General features: G+C 39.4%; 1 protein-coding gene across 1 annotated transcript in view; it reads left to right on the top strand.

Moving 5' to 3' along the window:
- Positions 1 to 3,037: 3,037 nt before the first annotated feature.
- Positions 3,038 to 13,577, top strand: part of LOC107738942 (cadherin-18-like) — a gene marked incomplete at its 3' end in the record, with an annotated part of 113,225 nt that continues 102,685 nt past the window's right edge. The window contains exon 1 of the mRNA XM_016550868.1: positions 3,038 to 3,346. The remainder of the gene's footprint in view (positions 3,347 to 13,577) is intronic.

The raw sequence follows: 13,577 nt of genomic DNA on the forward strand, positions 1-13,577 counted from the left end.
CGAAGCTGGTTTGCGCTCTGCCGGATGCGCTTTTATGCTTTCTGGTGCTTACGTCTCGCTGCTCCATTGGACGGATTTGACACGTGCTTCAGAACGCGGTCACGCAAGGGCGTTCCCAAAGCGATCTCGACGCAGCGTCTCGTTCCCTCGGGGAACCATGGTTACATACGTAACCTAGAGACGATTTTTTTGCACCCTCAGATTCCAGATTTTCAAATAGTTGTATCTTGGCCAAACATTGTCCGATCCTAACAAACCATGCATCATTTAAATGTGATGTATTCAGCTTTCAGATGATGTATAAATCTCAATTTAAAAAAATTGACCTTTATGACTGGTTTTGTGGTCCAGGGTCACATATGATGCATTTTTTACATCACCAGCCTGAGTGAGCGGTGTAAGGCACGCCTGCCAGCGAACGAACGGTGCCAGAGAGGATTTTGCTGCGTTTGTGGAGTGGGTGCTGGTGAATAACAGATCTTTATTGACTTTCTGCCCCGCCTAGAAGGACTTCACCAGCCCCACCCCAAACCCAGAGACCAGCCAGCCATCATCCCGCTGCACGGAGCAATCGCCTGAGCCCACTGCAGACGAAGAGCCTGAGCCTGCCGTGACATGTGAGCCAGCGCATAAACCCACGACTGAGCCGATCATCGCCCCAGAGACTGAGCCTCAATAATCATCTGACCATGTGCATGAGCCGGGAACATCCTCCATCCCCGAGGGAGTACTGGTGGAGATCGGGGGCTTGGAGGGAAGCCCCGCCCACACTTCCGCGCTGAGGGTGAGCTGCAACTGGTTTCTGGACATTATGAGGAACTGATAAACATTTTTCCAGAGGACTTAATAGACTGGTTTGAGGAGGTAATACCCAGTGCTCCTAAGTCTCCTATGTCTCCGCTGGTTCCGCCCAGCCCTGAATCTCCTGCGTCTCCGCTGGTTCCATCCAGACCTGAATCTCCGCTGGTTCCGCCCAGCTCCTGTGTTCCCTCCCAGCCTCCCTTTCCCGCCTCTTCTTGTGCCAGCCAGTTCCTCTGCCCCGTCTCCGCTGGTGTCTGTCATCCCCTCAGCTCACCCTAAGTCAGCGCCATCTGGGTGCTCTGATCCGCCTCGGGACTTCCAGTCTCCAGCTCCGCCTAGGCGTGAGGATCCCCTGTCTCCAGCCTCCGAGTCCTGGACTTCACCCCGGTCCTTCGACCCATCGACTCTGCCTTGGTTCCTAGCTCCCTCATATCCACCGTGGCCCGTCATCCCACTGGCTCCACTGGGCTCACTCGTCCCTCCGGCTCTGCCTTGGTCAGTCGTCGACCATCCGCCGCCTTGGGACTCCACTCCTCTGGCTTCGCCTCGTCACTCCGTCCCTCTGGCTCTGTCACGCTCCTCCTTCCCTCCGGCTCCGCCTTCGTCCTCAGTCACTCCGGCTCCGCCGCGGTCTTCTGGATCCCCGCCTCCACCTTGGTCGCCTGAGCCTTCAGCTCCGACCTTGGCCCTCGGATCCTCTGTGTCGCTCTGGCTCTCCGTCTGCTCGGCTCCACCTGGGTCTCCACCTCCAGCGGCTCAGTCTCCGTCAGTCGGCCCCCTGGTGTTTGTCGGCCCCTTCTCCACCATGGCTCATTACTCCCTCGACTCCGCCCTGGGGCCATGTCCTGGCTGGTCTCTGGATCGCCATCTGGCTCCTCCTGCTCCGGGCTCCTCCCTGGCTCCTCCCTTCATCTACTCCACCCTGGCCCTATGAACTATGCCCCTTTCCCATTGCCTGCCCCACGCCCGCCTTCTGATCCCCCACCCTTCTTCCTCTGTTGGGCTGTTTATAGGCGCGAGGACGTGCCTTCCGGGAGGGGGGGCGAACTGTCACAGTTATGTTCTGTTTTGGTTCTGTTTCAGTCTCCACATTTCCCTGAGTTTCCTTGTCTATTAGTTTCCATGGTTTTTGATTAATTACCTCCACACCTGTTTCAGCTCTCCCTAATTACCTTTTCTAGTATTTAAGCCCTGTGTTTTGCCCTAGCTCCTTAGTTCCGGCATTGATGTTGATTTGTGTTTATCTCCTGCGTTTCTCATGCATGTGGATTGATTAAAGGACTATCTTGTTTATTGCTATACCTGCGTTGTGTGCATTCCACAGCTACACGCAGGGCCATCCTTAGGGGGGTGCAACTAAGGACTACTTAGTGCAACTAAGGGGGGTCCTGCCTCGCACCGGGCCCCGCATCAGCTAAGGACGGCCATGGCTACACCTGACTCTATATATATATATATATATATATTAGCCAAATATTGTCCTATTCTAACAAACCATTCATTGATGGAAAGCTTATGTATTCAACTTATGTACACACACACACACACATACATATACAGTGTTGGGGAAAGTTACTTTTAAAAGTAATGCATTACAATATTGTATACACACATCAAAAAATGTTTTATGTATATATATATATGTATCCAAAATCCATCCAAGATGTAGATGAGTTTGTTTCTTCTGAAAAATTCAAAAGGAATAGTTGAACAAGATGAATTTGCTTCCTCATCAGAATAGATTTGGAGGGATTTAGCATTCCATCACTTGCTCACAGATTTCTTTAAATCTGTTTTGATGAAGAAACAAACTCATCTACATCTTGAAAGACTTAAGGGTGAGTACATTTCCAGCAAGTTGGTTGAACTATTCCTTTAATTCAGCCATAAGCATCTACGCAGAAGGCAATTGTGCCGTCAGTTCAGAGTTGATTCAGTTCAGTTCAATAACAGTGTCAATGCTGCAGAGCTCATCAATTATCAAACACATTTGATTCACAATTGATTTGGTGTGTTAAAAATATCCATGGAAAAGATTGTTTGACGGTGTCAATGCAGCCTGGAGTAGAAAGCAATAAAACATGTTTCCAGAAAGACAGGGAAACAAAACAACACAGAGAACAACCAGCAGTGTGCAATGAAGAAAATGAAATACAAGTGGTGATGATATGAATATGATCAAAGGAAGAAATGAAATTAACTCCATATGAGAAGTAATAACAATAATAGTAGGCATGCAGTGTGTGCAGCCAGTGAGAAATCGAGTCAGAGAGAGAGAGCGAGAGAAGCAACCAAGGCTGGTGCACGCATGACGGACGCTCCGTGAGCTCTGAGACGGCCAATCAGAGCGCTCGGCTCACCCAAGCTGCTGCAGCGGAGGAGTGAGAGAGGATTCTCCCACACACGCACACACACGCATCCAGAGCAGCACACGCTCGACAAGGGAGCGCAGACACGCGGTGACAATGGTAGGTATGGGACATAAAGTCTGTTTGGAAACTTTACCACACCCACCCGATGCACATTTGTGGACTTATATCATTAGGTAATGTGGAATATTTTCTATTTTCATGCATCGTACCGAATGTGTTTTGTATAGTATGTAGGCTGAGAGTGAGTGAGTTATCTGAAGGAAGTTGCTGTGCATCATCCGACTATAGAAAGTGAGTAATGCCACTTTATTTTCCAGCATGCATGAGACAAGAAGTCAACATCAGGATAAAAGGGATCTGTATTCAGTGTGCGGTATCTGTTGAGTATCTCCTGCTGTGCTGCGTGAAGTAAATCGACGCTGTTCAGCCGTGTATGCAATGATGTGCGCTTCATCAGATTGCCAGACGCAGCTGAGAGGTGCATGTCTGCGGCTTATAAGTCTTATCTTCTTACAGCCGCACTTACGCACCGTCATCCAGACGAAAGGAGAGGAGGAGATCAGGGGCGGCAGATGAATGCTAATAATGTTTGGGTAGATTCCACTGCCGGAGAAGAAGTTGTTGAAGCACGTCTGCATGTGTGGTGTGATGCTTAATGTCACTATTTTGTGTTCAGAAGCAGCTTCTTATTGATATATTTTCCTTGCACACTCAGAGACGTGCACACAAAGCTGTTTGGTGTTTGAGACACAGCGTTGCTCTATTAAAGCCCCTGAAAGGATGGTTGTGGTTCGATACAGAGCTTGTGCTGTTGTGCTGTCAGAGGGTTAAATGGGAGATTTCATAAGATAGAAAGAGAATGATGGGAAAGAGATAAAGCGAGCTTTCTGAGTTTGCCGTGTGTGGAGAGCATTCTTTTCTCGGCTACTTCTTCTGAAATGATTAAATTTGGGCCACTTTGCAGAGGAGTTGGTTGTAGGATTTGAGAGGGATTTGATTCTCTCTAGAGAGCAGCGGCGTTCGACTGTATAAATCACCCTCAGACCGTTGACATACAGGCCTAGTTATGTATGGCAATGATGTGGATGTTTCCAACAGAAAAATCTAGTGATTCTTCACATACTGTTGACAATGCATGACAGAGCTCTTCCTCATGAACCATTTGGTTGCAGATTTTGTTCATTCATTCTGATTCATGAGCCTTGTATGAAGTGAGTACCTTTGCTATTTGAGGTGTATTTGGGGCCAAACTAATGAAAGGGCGGATTCTAACCTGCATGTTCAGCATGAGCTCATAGCTCAACATTTCTAGACTATATAAATTACTAAGTCATGGCACCAACATATTTTCTTCTTCTTTTTTTCTAAAAATAAAAAGTAAAATGAAATAAAAATTTAATGAAATAAAATAAAATAAAATAATAATTATTACATTATTTAATGATGACAATAATAGATTTTTTTAGCAGTCTTAGCCAAGTTAAAACTGGTGTAATTAATTTTTATTTACTATGTAAATGAAATATTTAAATATGTATAATCAATATATATATATATATACAAATTATATATTAAACATAACACACAACCATAATAATAATAATAATAATAATAATAATAATAGTTAGTATTATTGTTATTAATATTAATATTACTATTATCATTATTATTACATATATAATGACAATAGCAAGTGTAAAGTCATGAATTATTTTACTATGTAAATCAAATATTTTAATATTTATAAATAACACAAATATAAACAAATATATAATATTAAATATAACACTAATAATAATAATAATAATAATAATAATATATTTATACTTGTTTGTTACAAACAGGGTGAAGGTTCAAAGATCTGGAATCCATGACTTCATACTACCGATACCAATAGCCTTTTAAATACTTCATTGAGAGAAGGGTCCATCTTTGAAGGGTCTTCTGATGAGAACACGCTGTGTTAAATGGAATCCACATAATAACCATCACCCTGTTAACCTCTGAAAAGTGGTTAACACCGAATAAAGCAGAAAACCAAAGTGTCAATAAGTGAATGAAACACTTGAGGCATCATAACCTTCAGACCTGTGATCCTGCTCCTCTAATTCATCCTCTGCACAACTGACTTGTCCTAATAGAGCAGAATACACGGCTATCTAGTCCAGACAGCTCATTACTTCCTATAGCCCTTTAATTAAGCAAATACTCTTGATGCTAAAAGCTGCCTGTGTCACAGTTCACAGAAAGCCATTAATACCATGAAATAAACTAGCATTGGAGGCTGATTTGGCTTTGCCTGCAGGAGGCTAATGTCTATACTTCTCTGTTTGTTGTGTTAGCATGTCTGCACAAGACAAATACTGTGTGGCTTATTGCTAAGTGTTGAGGCAGTGATTTGAAACAGCACTTCGAGGAGAGAAACATCGTTAGGGAGACAAAAAAGCCTGCAATGAAGTGATTATCCTGCTGTGTGAGATTGTTAAGGATGCTTATAGTTGTCATGAAAGTAGCGATTTGTCTCGGTAAGAGAGAAGAATGTGTGATGAAACATGAGCGTGGATCACAGACAGGCTGTGATGGCACATGCAGTCTTCATCCGTGCATTGTTTACTTGTCTACTGTTCCTTTGGTTTGTCGCCTTTCTTCTCTCTTTTCCTTTCTTCTCTATCTTGGATATCATTGTACCTTACTTTCTTTCCCACCCTGAATCATCTCCTTTCCTTTTCCTTTCCTCTTGTTTTCTTGTCCCTTCACTTTTCTTTCCTCATTCCTCTTTTATTTCCATACTGCTTCCTTTTCCCTTTCCCTTTCTCTTTTTTATGTCGCACTCTCCTTCCACTTTCATTTATTTTCCTCTTTTCCTTTTCCCATCTCATGCCTTCCCCTTTCCCTTTCCATTTTCTCTTCTTGTATCTTCCCCTTCTTTCTTTCTCTTCACTTCTTTTCCCATTCCTCTTTAATTTCAATTCTACTTCCTTTTCCCTTTCTCTTCATTTTTTTGCCTCAGTCTCCTTCCACTTTCATTTGTTTTCTTTTCCTCTTCCTTTTCCCATCTCATGCCTTCCCCTTTCCCTTTCCATTTTCTCTTCTTGTATCCTCCCTTTTCCTCTTCCCCTTCTTTCTTTCTCTTCACTTCTTTTCCCCTTCCTCTTTCATTTCAGTTCTACTTCCTTTTCCCTTTCTCTTAATTTTTTGTCGCTGTCTCCTTCCACTTTCATTTTTTTTAATTTTCTTCTTCCCTTCCCTTCCCTTTCCCATCTCATCCCTTTCCCTTTTCCGTTCTATTTTCTCTTCTTATATTGTCCCCTTTCCTGTTCTTTCTGTCCCTTCTCTTTTCTTTCTCCCTTCTTCCTTTCTCTTCACTTCTTTTCCCCTTCCTCTTCATTTCAGTTCTACTTCCTTTTCCCTTTCTCTTAATTTTTTGTCGCTGTCTCCTTCCACTTTCATTTTTTTTATTTTCTTCTTCCCTTTCCCATCTCATCCCTTTCCCTTTTCCGTTCTATTTTCTCTTCTTATATTGTCCCCTTTCCTGTTCTTTCTGTCCCTTCTCTTTTCTTTCTCCCTTCTTCCTTTATTTCCATTCATATTCCCTTTCCCTTTTTCTTTCACTGTCCCCTTCCCTTTTATTTATGTCCCCTTTCCCTTTCCATCTTCCCATTTTGTACTTTCTCTTTTTCTTTTCCTCTTCCTCTTCTTTCTGTCACCTTTCTTTCCCCCTTCCCTTTTCCTTTTCCATTTGTCCTTTCTTGTTCCTTTTTCCCTCTCCCCTTTCTTTCAGTTTTATTTTCCCCTTCCCCTCTCATTTCCATTCTACTTGAATTTCCCTTCTCACCCGCTACCCTTTTCTATCTTCTTTCATTTTTTCCTTTCCCTATCCCTTTTCTTTTCTGACCCTTTCCATTTTCCCGTTCTTGTTCTTTCCCTTCTCCTTCTCCTTCCCTTTTCATTTCCTTTCCTCTTTCCTTTCCCTCCTATTCCTCTTTCATTCCCTTTCCATTTCCCTTTCCTCTTCCCTTTCCCCATTTCCCCTTTTCCTTTCCCCCTTTTTTCCCTGTCCTTTTGCTTATTTATTACTTGTCTACTTGCATTTCCTTTCCCCTTTCATATCCTGCCTTTCCCTTTTCCATTTCCCTTTCTTGTTTTTATTGTCCCTTTCTCCTTCACTTTTCTTTTCCCTTTCCCCTTTCATGTCCATCTCTCTCTCTAACCCTTTTTTCTTTCACTGTTTCCTTACCTTTTCATTTTTCCTTTTCCCTTTCCTTTCTCACCCTTTCTCTTTTCTTTCACCTTCTCCTTCCTCTTTCATTTATTTTCCTCTTCCCTGTTCTGTTCTCATCCCTTCCATTTCCTTTTACATTTTCCCTTCTTGTTACTTCCCTCTTTGCTTTCCGATTCCTTCCTATTCTTCCCCTTTTATTTCCTTTCTTGTTCCTCTTCCTTTTGCCTTTCCATTCTCATACTTCCTACCATATTTCCCTTTGCCCTTTCCTTCCTTTTGCTTTCCCTCTCATTTGCTTTTTCCTCCCCCTTTCCCATCCCTTTCATTTCTCAAACCATCATAATTTTCTAATTTCTTGTGGCACATTTAAGGGCTTTAAGGCATTTCACGACACCATTGGTATTTTATGGATGTACTATATTCATAAAACTGATTTGTTTACCGCACCAAAGGTTATATCACCTCATTTATCTTTCTATCACTTTATTTCTCTTGCTCTGTCATTTCTGAAATCTCCTAGCATTCGTGCATCTTTATCTGGTCTCCCACCTCAGGATTTCCCATGAGCTTCACTCCTCAGCAGCTCTCCTGACAGAACAAGTTATGAGAGAGACAGAATTCAGTAAAACAGAATATGGCACACTTTAAAACACATACTCATAGACTCATGCAAGTCAATAATCCCTCTCTCTCTCTCTCTCTCTCTCTCTCTCAAATACACAGAGGGAGGATTCACTAAGAATGAATTGAACACAATGATAGCACTATTTATTTGCTTGCAATGTCTTATGTTAGTGCCCAGTTCACTAAAGAAATGATACATATCAGTAATGGTGAAATGCAGTGGATGCAGCGGACTACTGCAATCTGCTGTACTTTACATTAAATGCACTGCTTCACCAGTGATCCAGAAACCTGAATCGACTCTTTAAAATGCAGAAAGAGTGAATGCATTCCAGGTTATAATGCTCTTCTTCAACATTTGATGAATAACTTGTTCCAGGATTAATAGAAATGTACACTACCGTGTTTAAATACCGTATTACATAATGCGTGGTAATAATGTAACTTGCGGCATACTAATAGAATATACACAATAGACCAAATTTACTTAGAAAAAATATGCTCAGAAAAGGACAGGAACGACGTTTCAGCGCATTTAGCACCTGCTAAACTGGTTTGTGAGTGGTTAATGAATTTGTTTTGTGCTAAAATACTGTTTAGTGCTTTTACCCCAGTATCTTTCTGTTATTGTCATGCAGTTTCTTATTGCAGAGTCTTGTCAGAGTGGAATGACCTCTTGATTGACTGAGCAGAGGAAAAAGGCAGCCATGATAAACATTTCATTACTAATGCTGAATAAGATCATCCTTTCGCACACACACTCACACTCATCCCATACACTCATGAGATACAAAAGCCACTTCACACATCACACAGTAAATTAGACTGCAGGGGAAACGTGCATTCGTGCTAATTGCTTTGAAATACCACTCTCATCCAAACACGTACAGCCACCTGTGTCTGGGTGAGAGCAGGCTGCGGAGGATGACAAAGCAAAGAAAGAGAAACAGATGCATACGGGGAGCGTGCCCCAAATCATACCCAGGGGAAGGTTTCGTGCAAAGGTGTGAGGCAGACAGAAAAGGAAACACACAGAAAAGCAGTAGAAATGTGAATGAGCTGCTCTGGGAAATGCAGTAGTTGAAAAAGCTGTTCTGTGAGCGTCACTGTGTAAAGGAGAGATATGGAGGGTAGAATAGATTACAGAGCCTGTTACACTGCAGTGATGTCGATTATTTTAAAAGACCACAGTCATCTCTTTCGATTACCATGAACCTGAAGACTCAAAACTCAAAACAGCCTTTAACATCTTGGCCATTTTGTTACAGAGCAGTGTTTGCCATTGAAATAAATGAACAAGTCTTTTATTTTTATTTTAAAATTTGGATTTAGTAAGATTGTTATGTTTTTAAAACATGTCTCTTATGCTCAACCAGGCTGCATTTATTTGAACCAAAATACAGGAAAAACATGATATTATTACAGTTGAAAATAAGTTTGTTTTATGTTTTAAAATCTTAATTTATTCCTGTCATGCAAAGCTGAATTTTCAGCATCATTACTCAGTGTGATCTCTCAGAAATCATGAAAATATGCTGATTTGCTGCTCAAAAATATTTCTTATTATCAATGTTGAAAACAGTTGAAACTGCTTAATATGTTGGTGGAAACCATAATACACTTTTTTTTTAAATGTATTTATTTATTTTAATCGTTAAATTAAAATTATTTGATTTAAGAAAGCCAATTTGGTTAAATACTGCTGTTTTTCAATTTAGTTCAAGTTTAGTTGTCATGTATAAGGGTTTTTCTGGTTTTATTGTTGTATTTAGTGTGATTTATATATTTAAGATGGCTGCTGTAACACTAATGTTGGTAGCTTGCATTGTGCATTTAAAAAAGTTCTTAATCATTGTAGTCTTGTTTTTCAGTTAAAATATATATAAGTCCTTGAAACAAGATGAATTTACATGATAAGTAACAATGCATAAGATATCAAGACTTGTTTTCTGAGAATGTATCTTTAATATGGGTGTATTTGGTCTTATTGCACTTGCTGATATTTTCATTAGTTTTAAATATAAATAAATATGCCGGTGCAGTAAAACAAAGTACAGTTCATTTTACACGATGCAATCCATGAAAACTTAATATAAGAAGTGTTGCTTCAAGTAAAATTATCTTGTTTCAAGGATATTTAGATATTTTAACTGTATAAGTAAAAAAAAAAGACTATCATCTTGGGGTTAAAATTAGTTTTAAAACAGTAGTTGTAGATTAACTTGTTTTGAAAGCTACAGGGTAGTTTCAAAGTAACTTCCCCAATAATTAAGTTGAGACTGTACTACCCAGCTTAAACCAGACAGAGTGACCCCTAGGTAGGGTAGACTGGATTAGAGAGAAGCATGACCCGTTAACACTTCTTGTTTCACTGATCTGTCTGTGTCCAAATCGATCTGTTCTCGTCAGTCAGACTGTTTCGTGCAACACTTGCTGTGGTTTGGACATGTAAAAGTATCCACTTAGTGGCTGTTCAATGTTTTGGTTTTATCTTTAACTATGAATGTTCATTTAAGACACAAATTACTGTGTTGACGAGGAGACAGGCATTTTGACACATAACTATGTGTAACACTTGCTGTGGTTTGGACATGTAAAAGTATCCACTTAGTGGCTGTTCAATGTTTTGGTTTAATTGGGTTATATATAAAATATATCACACAGCTTGTGTGACTGAGGAAAGATTACTGTAAGAGGTAATTTGACAATTTGGCCAATGAAAATACATTTAAGATTAATTTCAGCTGTATCATTCAAGCTGGTTATACACAGGGCCGCATTAAGACCTCACTGGGCCCCGGGGCTATGACTTATTGCAGGGCCCCCCATCACAATAATGATATATATAGCTTAAAATAGGATTTTTATCCAATCAAAATTTTTTGATGTATTGCAATTTCACAATTCTTGTTATCAATTCCAACTTTTTATCTGCTCCATGTGTCCAGTCCATTTACGGTTCCACAACTCCAACTCCATCATCAGCTTTAGTAAAATAATTAGCTGTGGATTTTGACTCACTCATGTTTTCCCCTCTCTCCTCATTATCCAATCAAAATTTTTTGATGTATTGCAATTTCACAATTCTTGTTATCAATTCCAATATCACAAAATAAAAAATACTAGCCTAAGTAAAAACAAACTTACTGAAGACAAGTAAACAGTCATGAATTACAATAGAACAAAGAAATTGACCTACAAACACTTAAAGCACTGAATAAGAAATATTATATTGTATTGGAGATGATGACACTATGTTTTTATCTGCTCCATGTGTCCGGTCCACTTGCTGTTCCACAACTTCCACTCCATCATCAGCTTTAGTAAAATAACATGATAGCTGGGAATTTTACTGACGAACTCGTGTTTTTCCCTCTTTCCCTAAATTTTTTTTTTTTAGAATAGCCCCTCTCTCACTTTTTTTAATTTTATTTTTTTAGAATAGTTGACATTTTTACTTATCGAAGATTATTCTTTGCATGACAATTTCTAGATTACACCCGAATGAAGATTAAATGCAGACATTAGGCGCAGCGATCACCTGATAGATAGGCTACGTGCAGTTTGTTGAAAAGCAAAATATAAAGGCTAATAAATGCATTTGATTGGTAAACCAAATTCAAATGTGACATTTTAATCTCTAATGGTAATGCATGGAATTTACGGGAAAACTCCGGAAAAACTAAATAGCGCTAAAAAATTGAGGGGCGTGGTGGTGCTTTGGCACCAATCACGGGCCCCCTCCTTGCTCGTTGCCCCGGGGCTTCAGCAGTATTTTACCGTTTATGAAAAACATGGTGTAGAAACAATTTTCACTCAGAAACTTTTAAAGAAATGGCGCATAACACAATTACAATTACGAAGAAACGGCAAGTAACACGTCAAATTAAAAAAAAAAATGTTTCTCATTTTGAATGAGAAAAACTAAAATAGTATTTTCTTGTAAAACTTGCTCTAATAATATTTGTTTTATTTACAACTGAAAAATAGCTTTTACAATGCAAATGAAAACAGATGTTGATGCTGATGTATTACTCCTGCAAAGAAAAAGCTCAATCCTCACTTTTTTTTTCTTTTCTTGAAACACAAATGTGTAGATAGTTTCTAAAGAGTCATATCTTTGTCTAAAGCTTCTCCTGTGGCCGCAAATGGCCGCAAAAGCCTTTTCGAAACCATTACTTTTGAGAATCGCCGACTCAGTAGACAGCAGCTGTGTGTGAAGATCATAAAGATCATCAGATCAGTTTCATAACCCGGAGCGGCATTGAGAGCCATTGATCACACATTACCGCCTGTCAGGATGTAACATTAGGGGTTCTCGGACGGTTGTCATAATCAATAGTATTGTTCCTGTTTGTGGCCATTTGACTTTTCTGTCCGACCTCGCAGTGTCCATCTAAACCTGCGCGAATCATTACGATCGCAAAGGGCAGAAGCATGACGAATCAAACTACTCACCAGCTATTTATAGGTTACATCTGACATGTAGCAGAAAATCAGGGACAGTTCTTTACAGAAAGTCATCACCTACGGGCACCTGGGAGCTCTTTGTGCTGAAAAACGAGAGACCGTTTCCATTTCCAGTAGCACCGGTGCCCCACCGAGGTTCTCCAGAGACGAAACAGGCACTCATGGGTCACCCAGGGAAACATTTTTATGTGCATTAATAAGTTATTTTCCTCACTTATAGAGAGAACGATGCGACTTGTTGAAGTTGGAAAGACCTGTGGGCTATAAAAAGGCACGGCATATTTATTTAAAATGGGAAATACTATAATGTTTATTTCATAGAGCTAAATCAGGAGCTTAAGTGCTTGCTTGACTGTATATGTGTCTGTTTGTTCTTAATTTGAATAGGCTGTATTTTAAATAGTGGTTAAGAGACATCATGATTTAATCATATTTTTATACTTCTGCATGCACCCCCAGGGCTTCCTTTCAGTTTCTGCCGTTATGTTCGCTCCTTCTCTGTCTTTCCATTTATGTATCATTTATTTATTTCACATGCTGATGATAAGTGGTGACCAGAAGAAGATTTGCTGCTGATGGAGATGTTCAATTGTTTGCTAACTGGCCCAGAGGTGTTTTCATGTTGTTCTTGAAAAGCTGACCTACAAGTAAGATGATTGCTATAGGTTGTGAAAAATGAAAAAGACTGTTGCATGCATATTAGACAAATAATAATTTGATATATAAATAATATTCCAATTTATATTATTTACATAAGTAAATTATACAAAAGATACAAAAAGCTAATTTATTCATATAATAAATATAAGCATATATAATATGATAAATATTATATATAGAGAGAGAGAGCGCTATGAAAAAAATAAGACAATAAATGCAATATACAGTATAATGTATATATAGAATAAATGAATGAATAAAACATTTCTAATAATAATAATAATAATAATAATAATAATAATAATAATAATAATTATTATTATAATAATAATAATAATAATAATAATAATAATAATAATAATAATAATAATAATAATAATAATAATAATAATAATAATAATAATAATAATAATAATAATAATAATAAT

This window comes from Sinocyclocheilus rhinocerous, unplaced genomic scaffold (assembly GCF_001515625.1).
Source record: "Sinocyclocheilus rhinocerous isolate Xijiao unplaced genomic scaffold, SAMN03320098_v1.1 scaffold465, whole genome shotgun sequence".
Lineage (NCBI taxonomy): Eukaryota > Metazoa > Chordata > Actinopteri > Cypriniformes > Cyprinidae > Sinocyclocheilus > Sinocyclocheilus rhinocerous.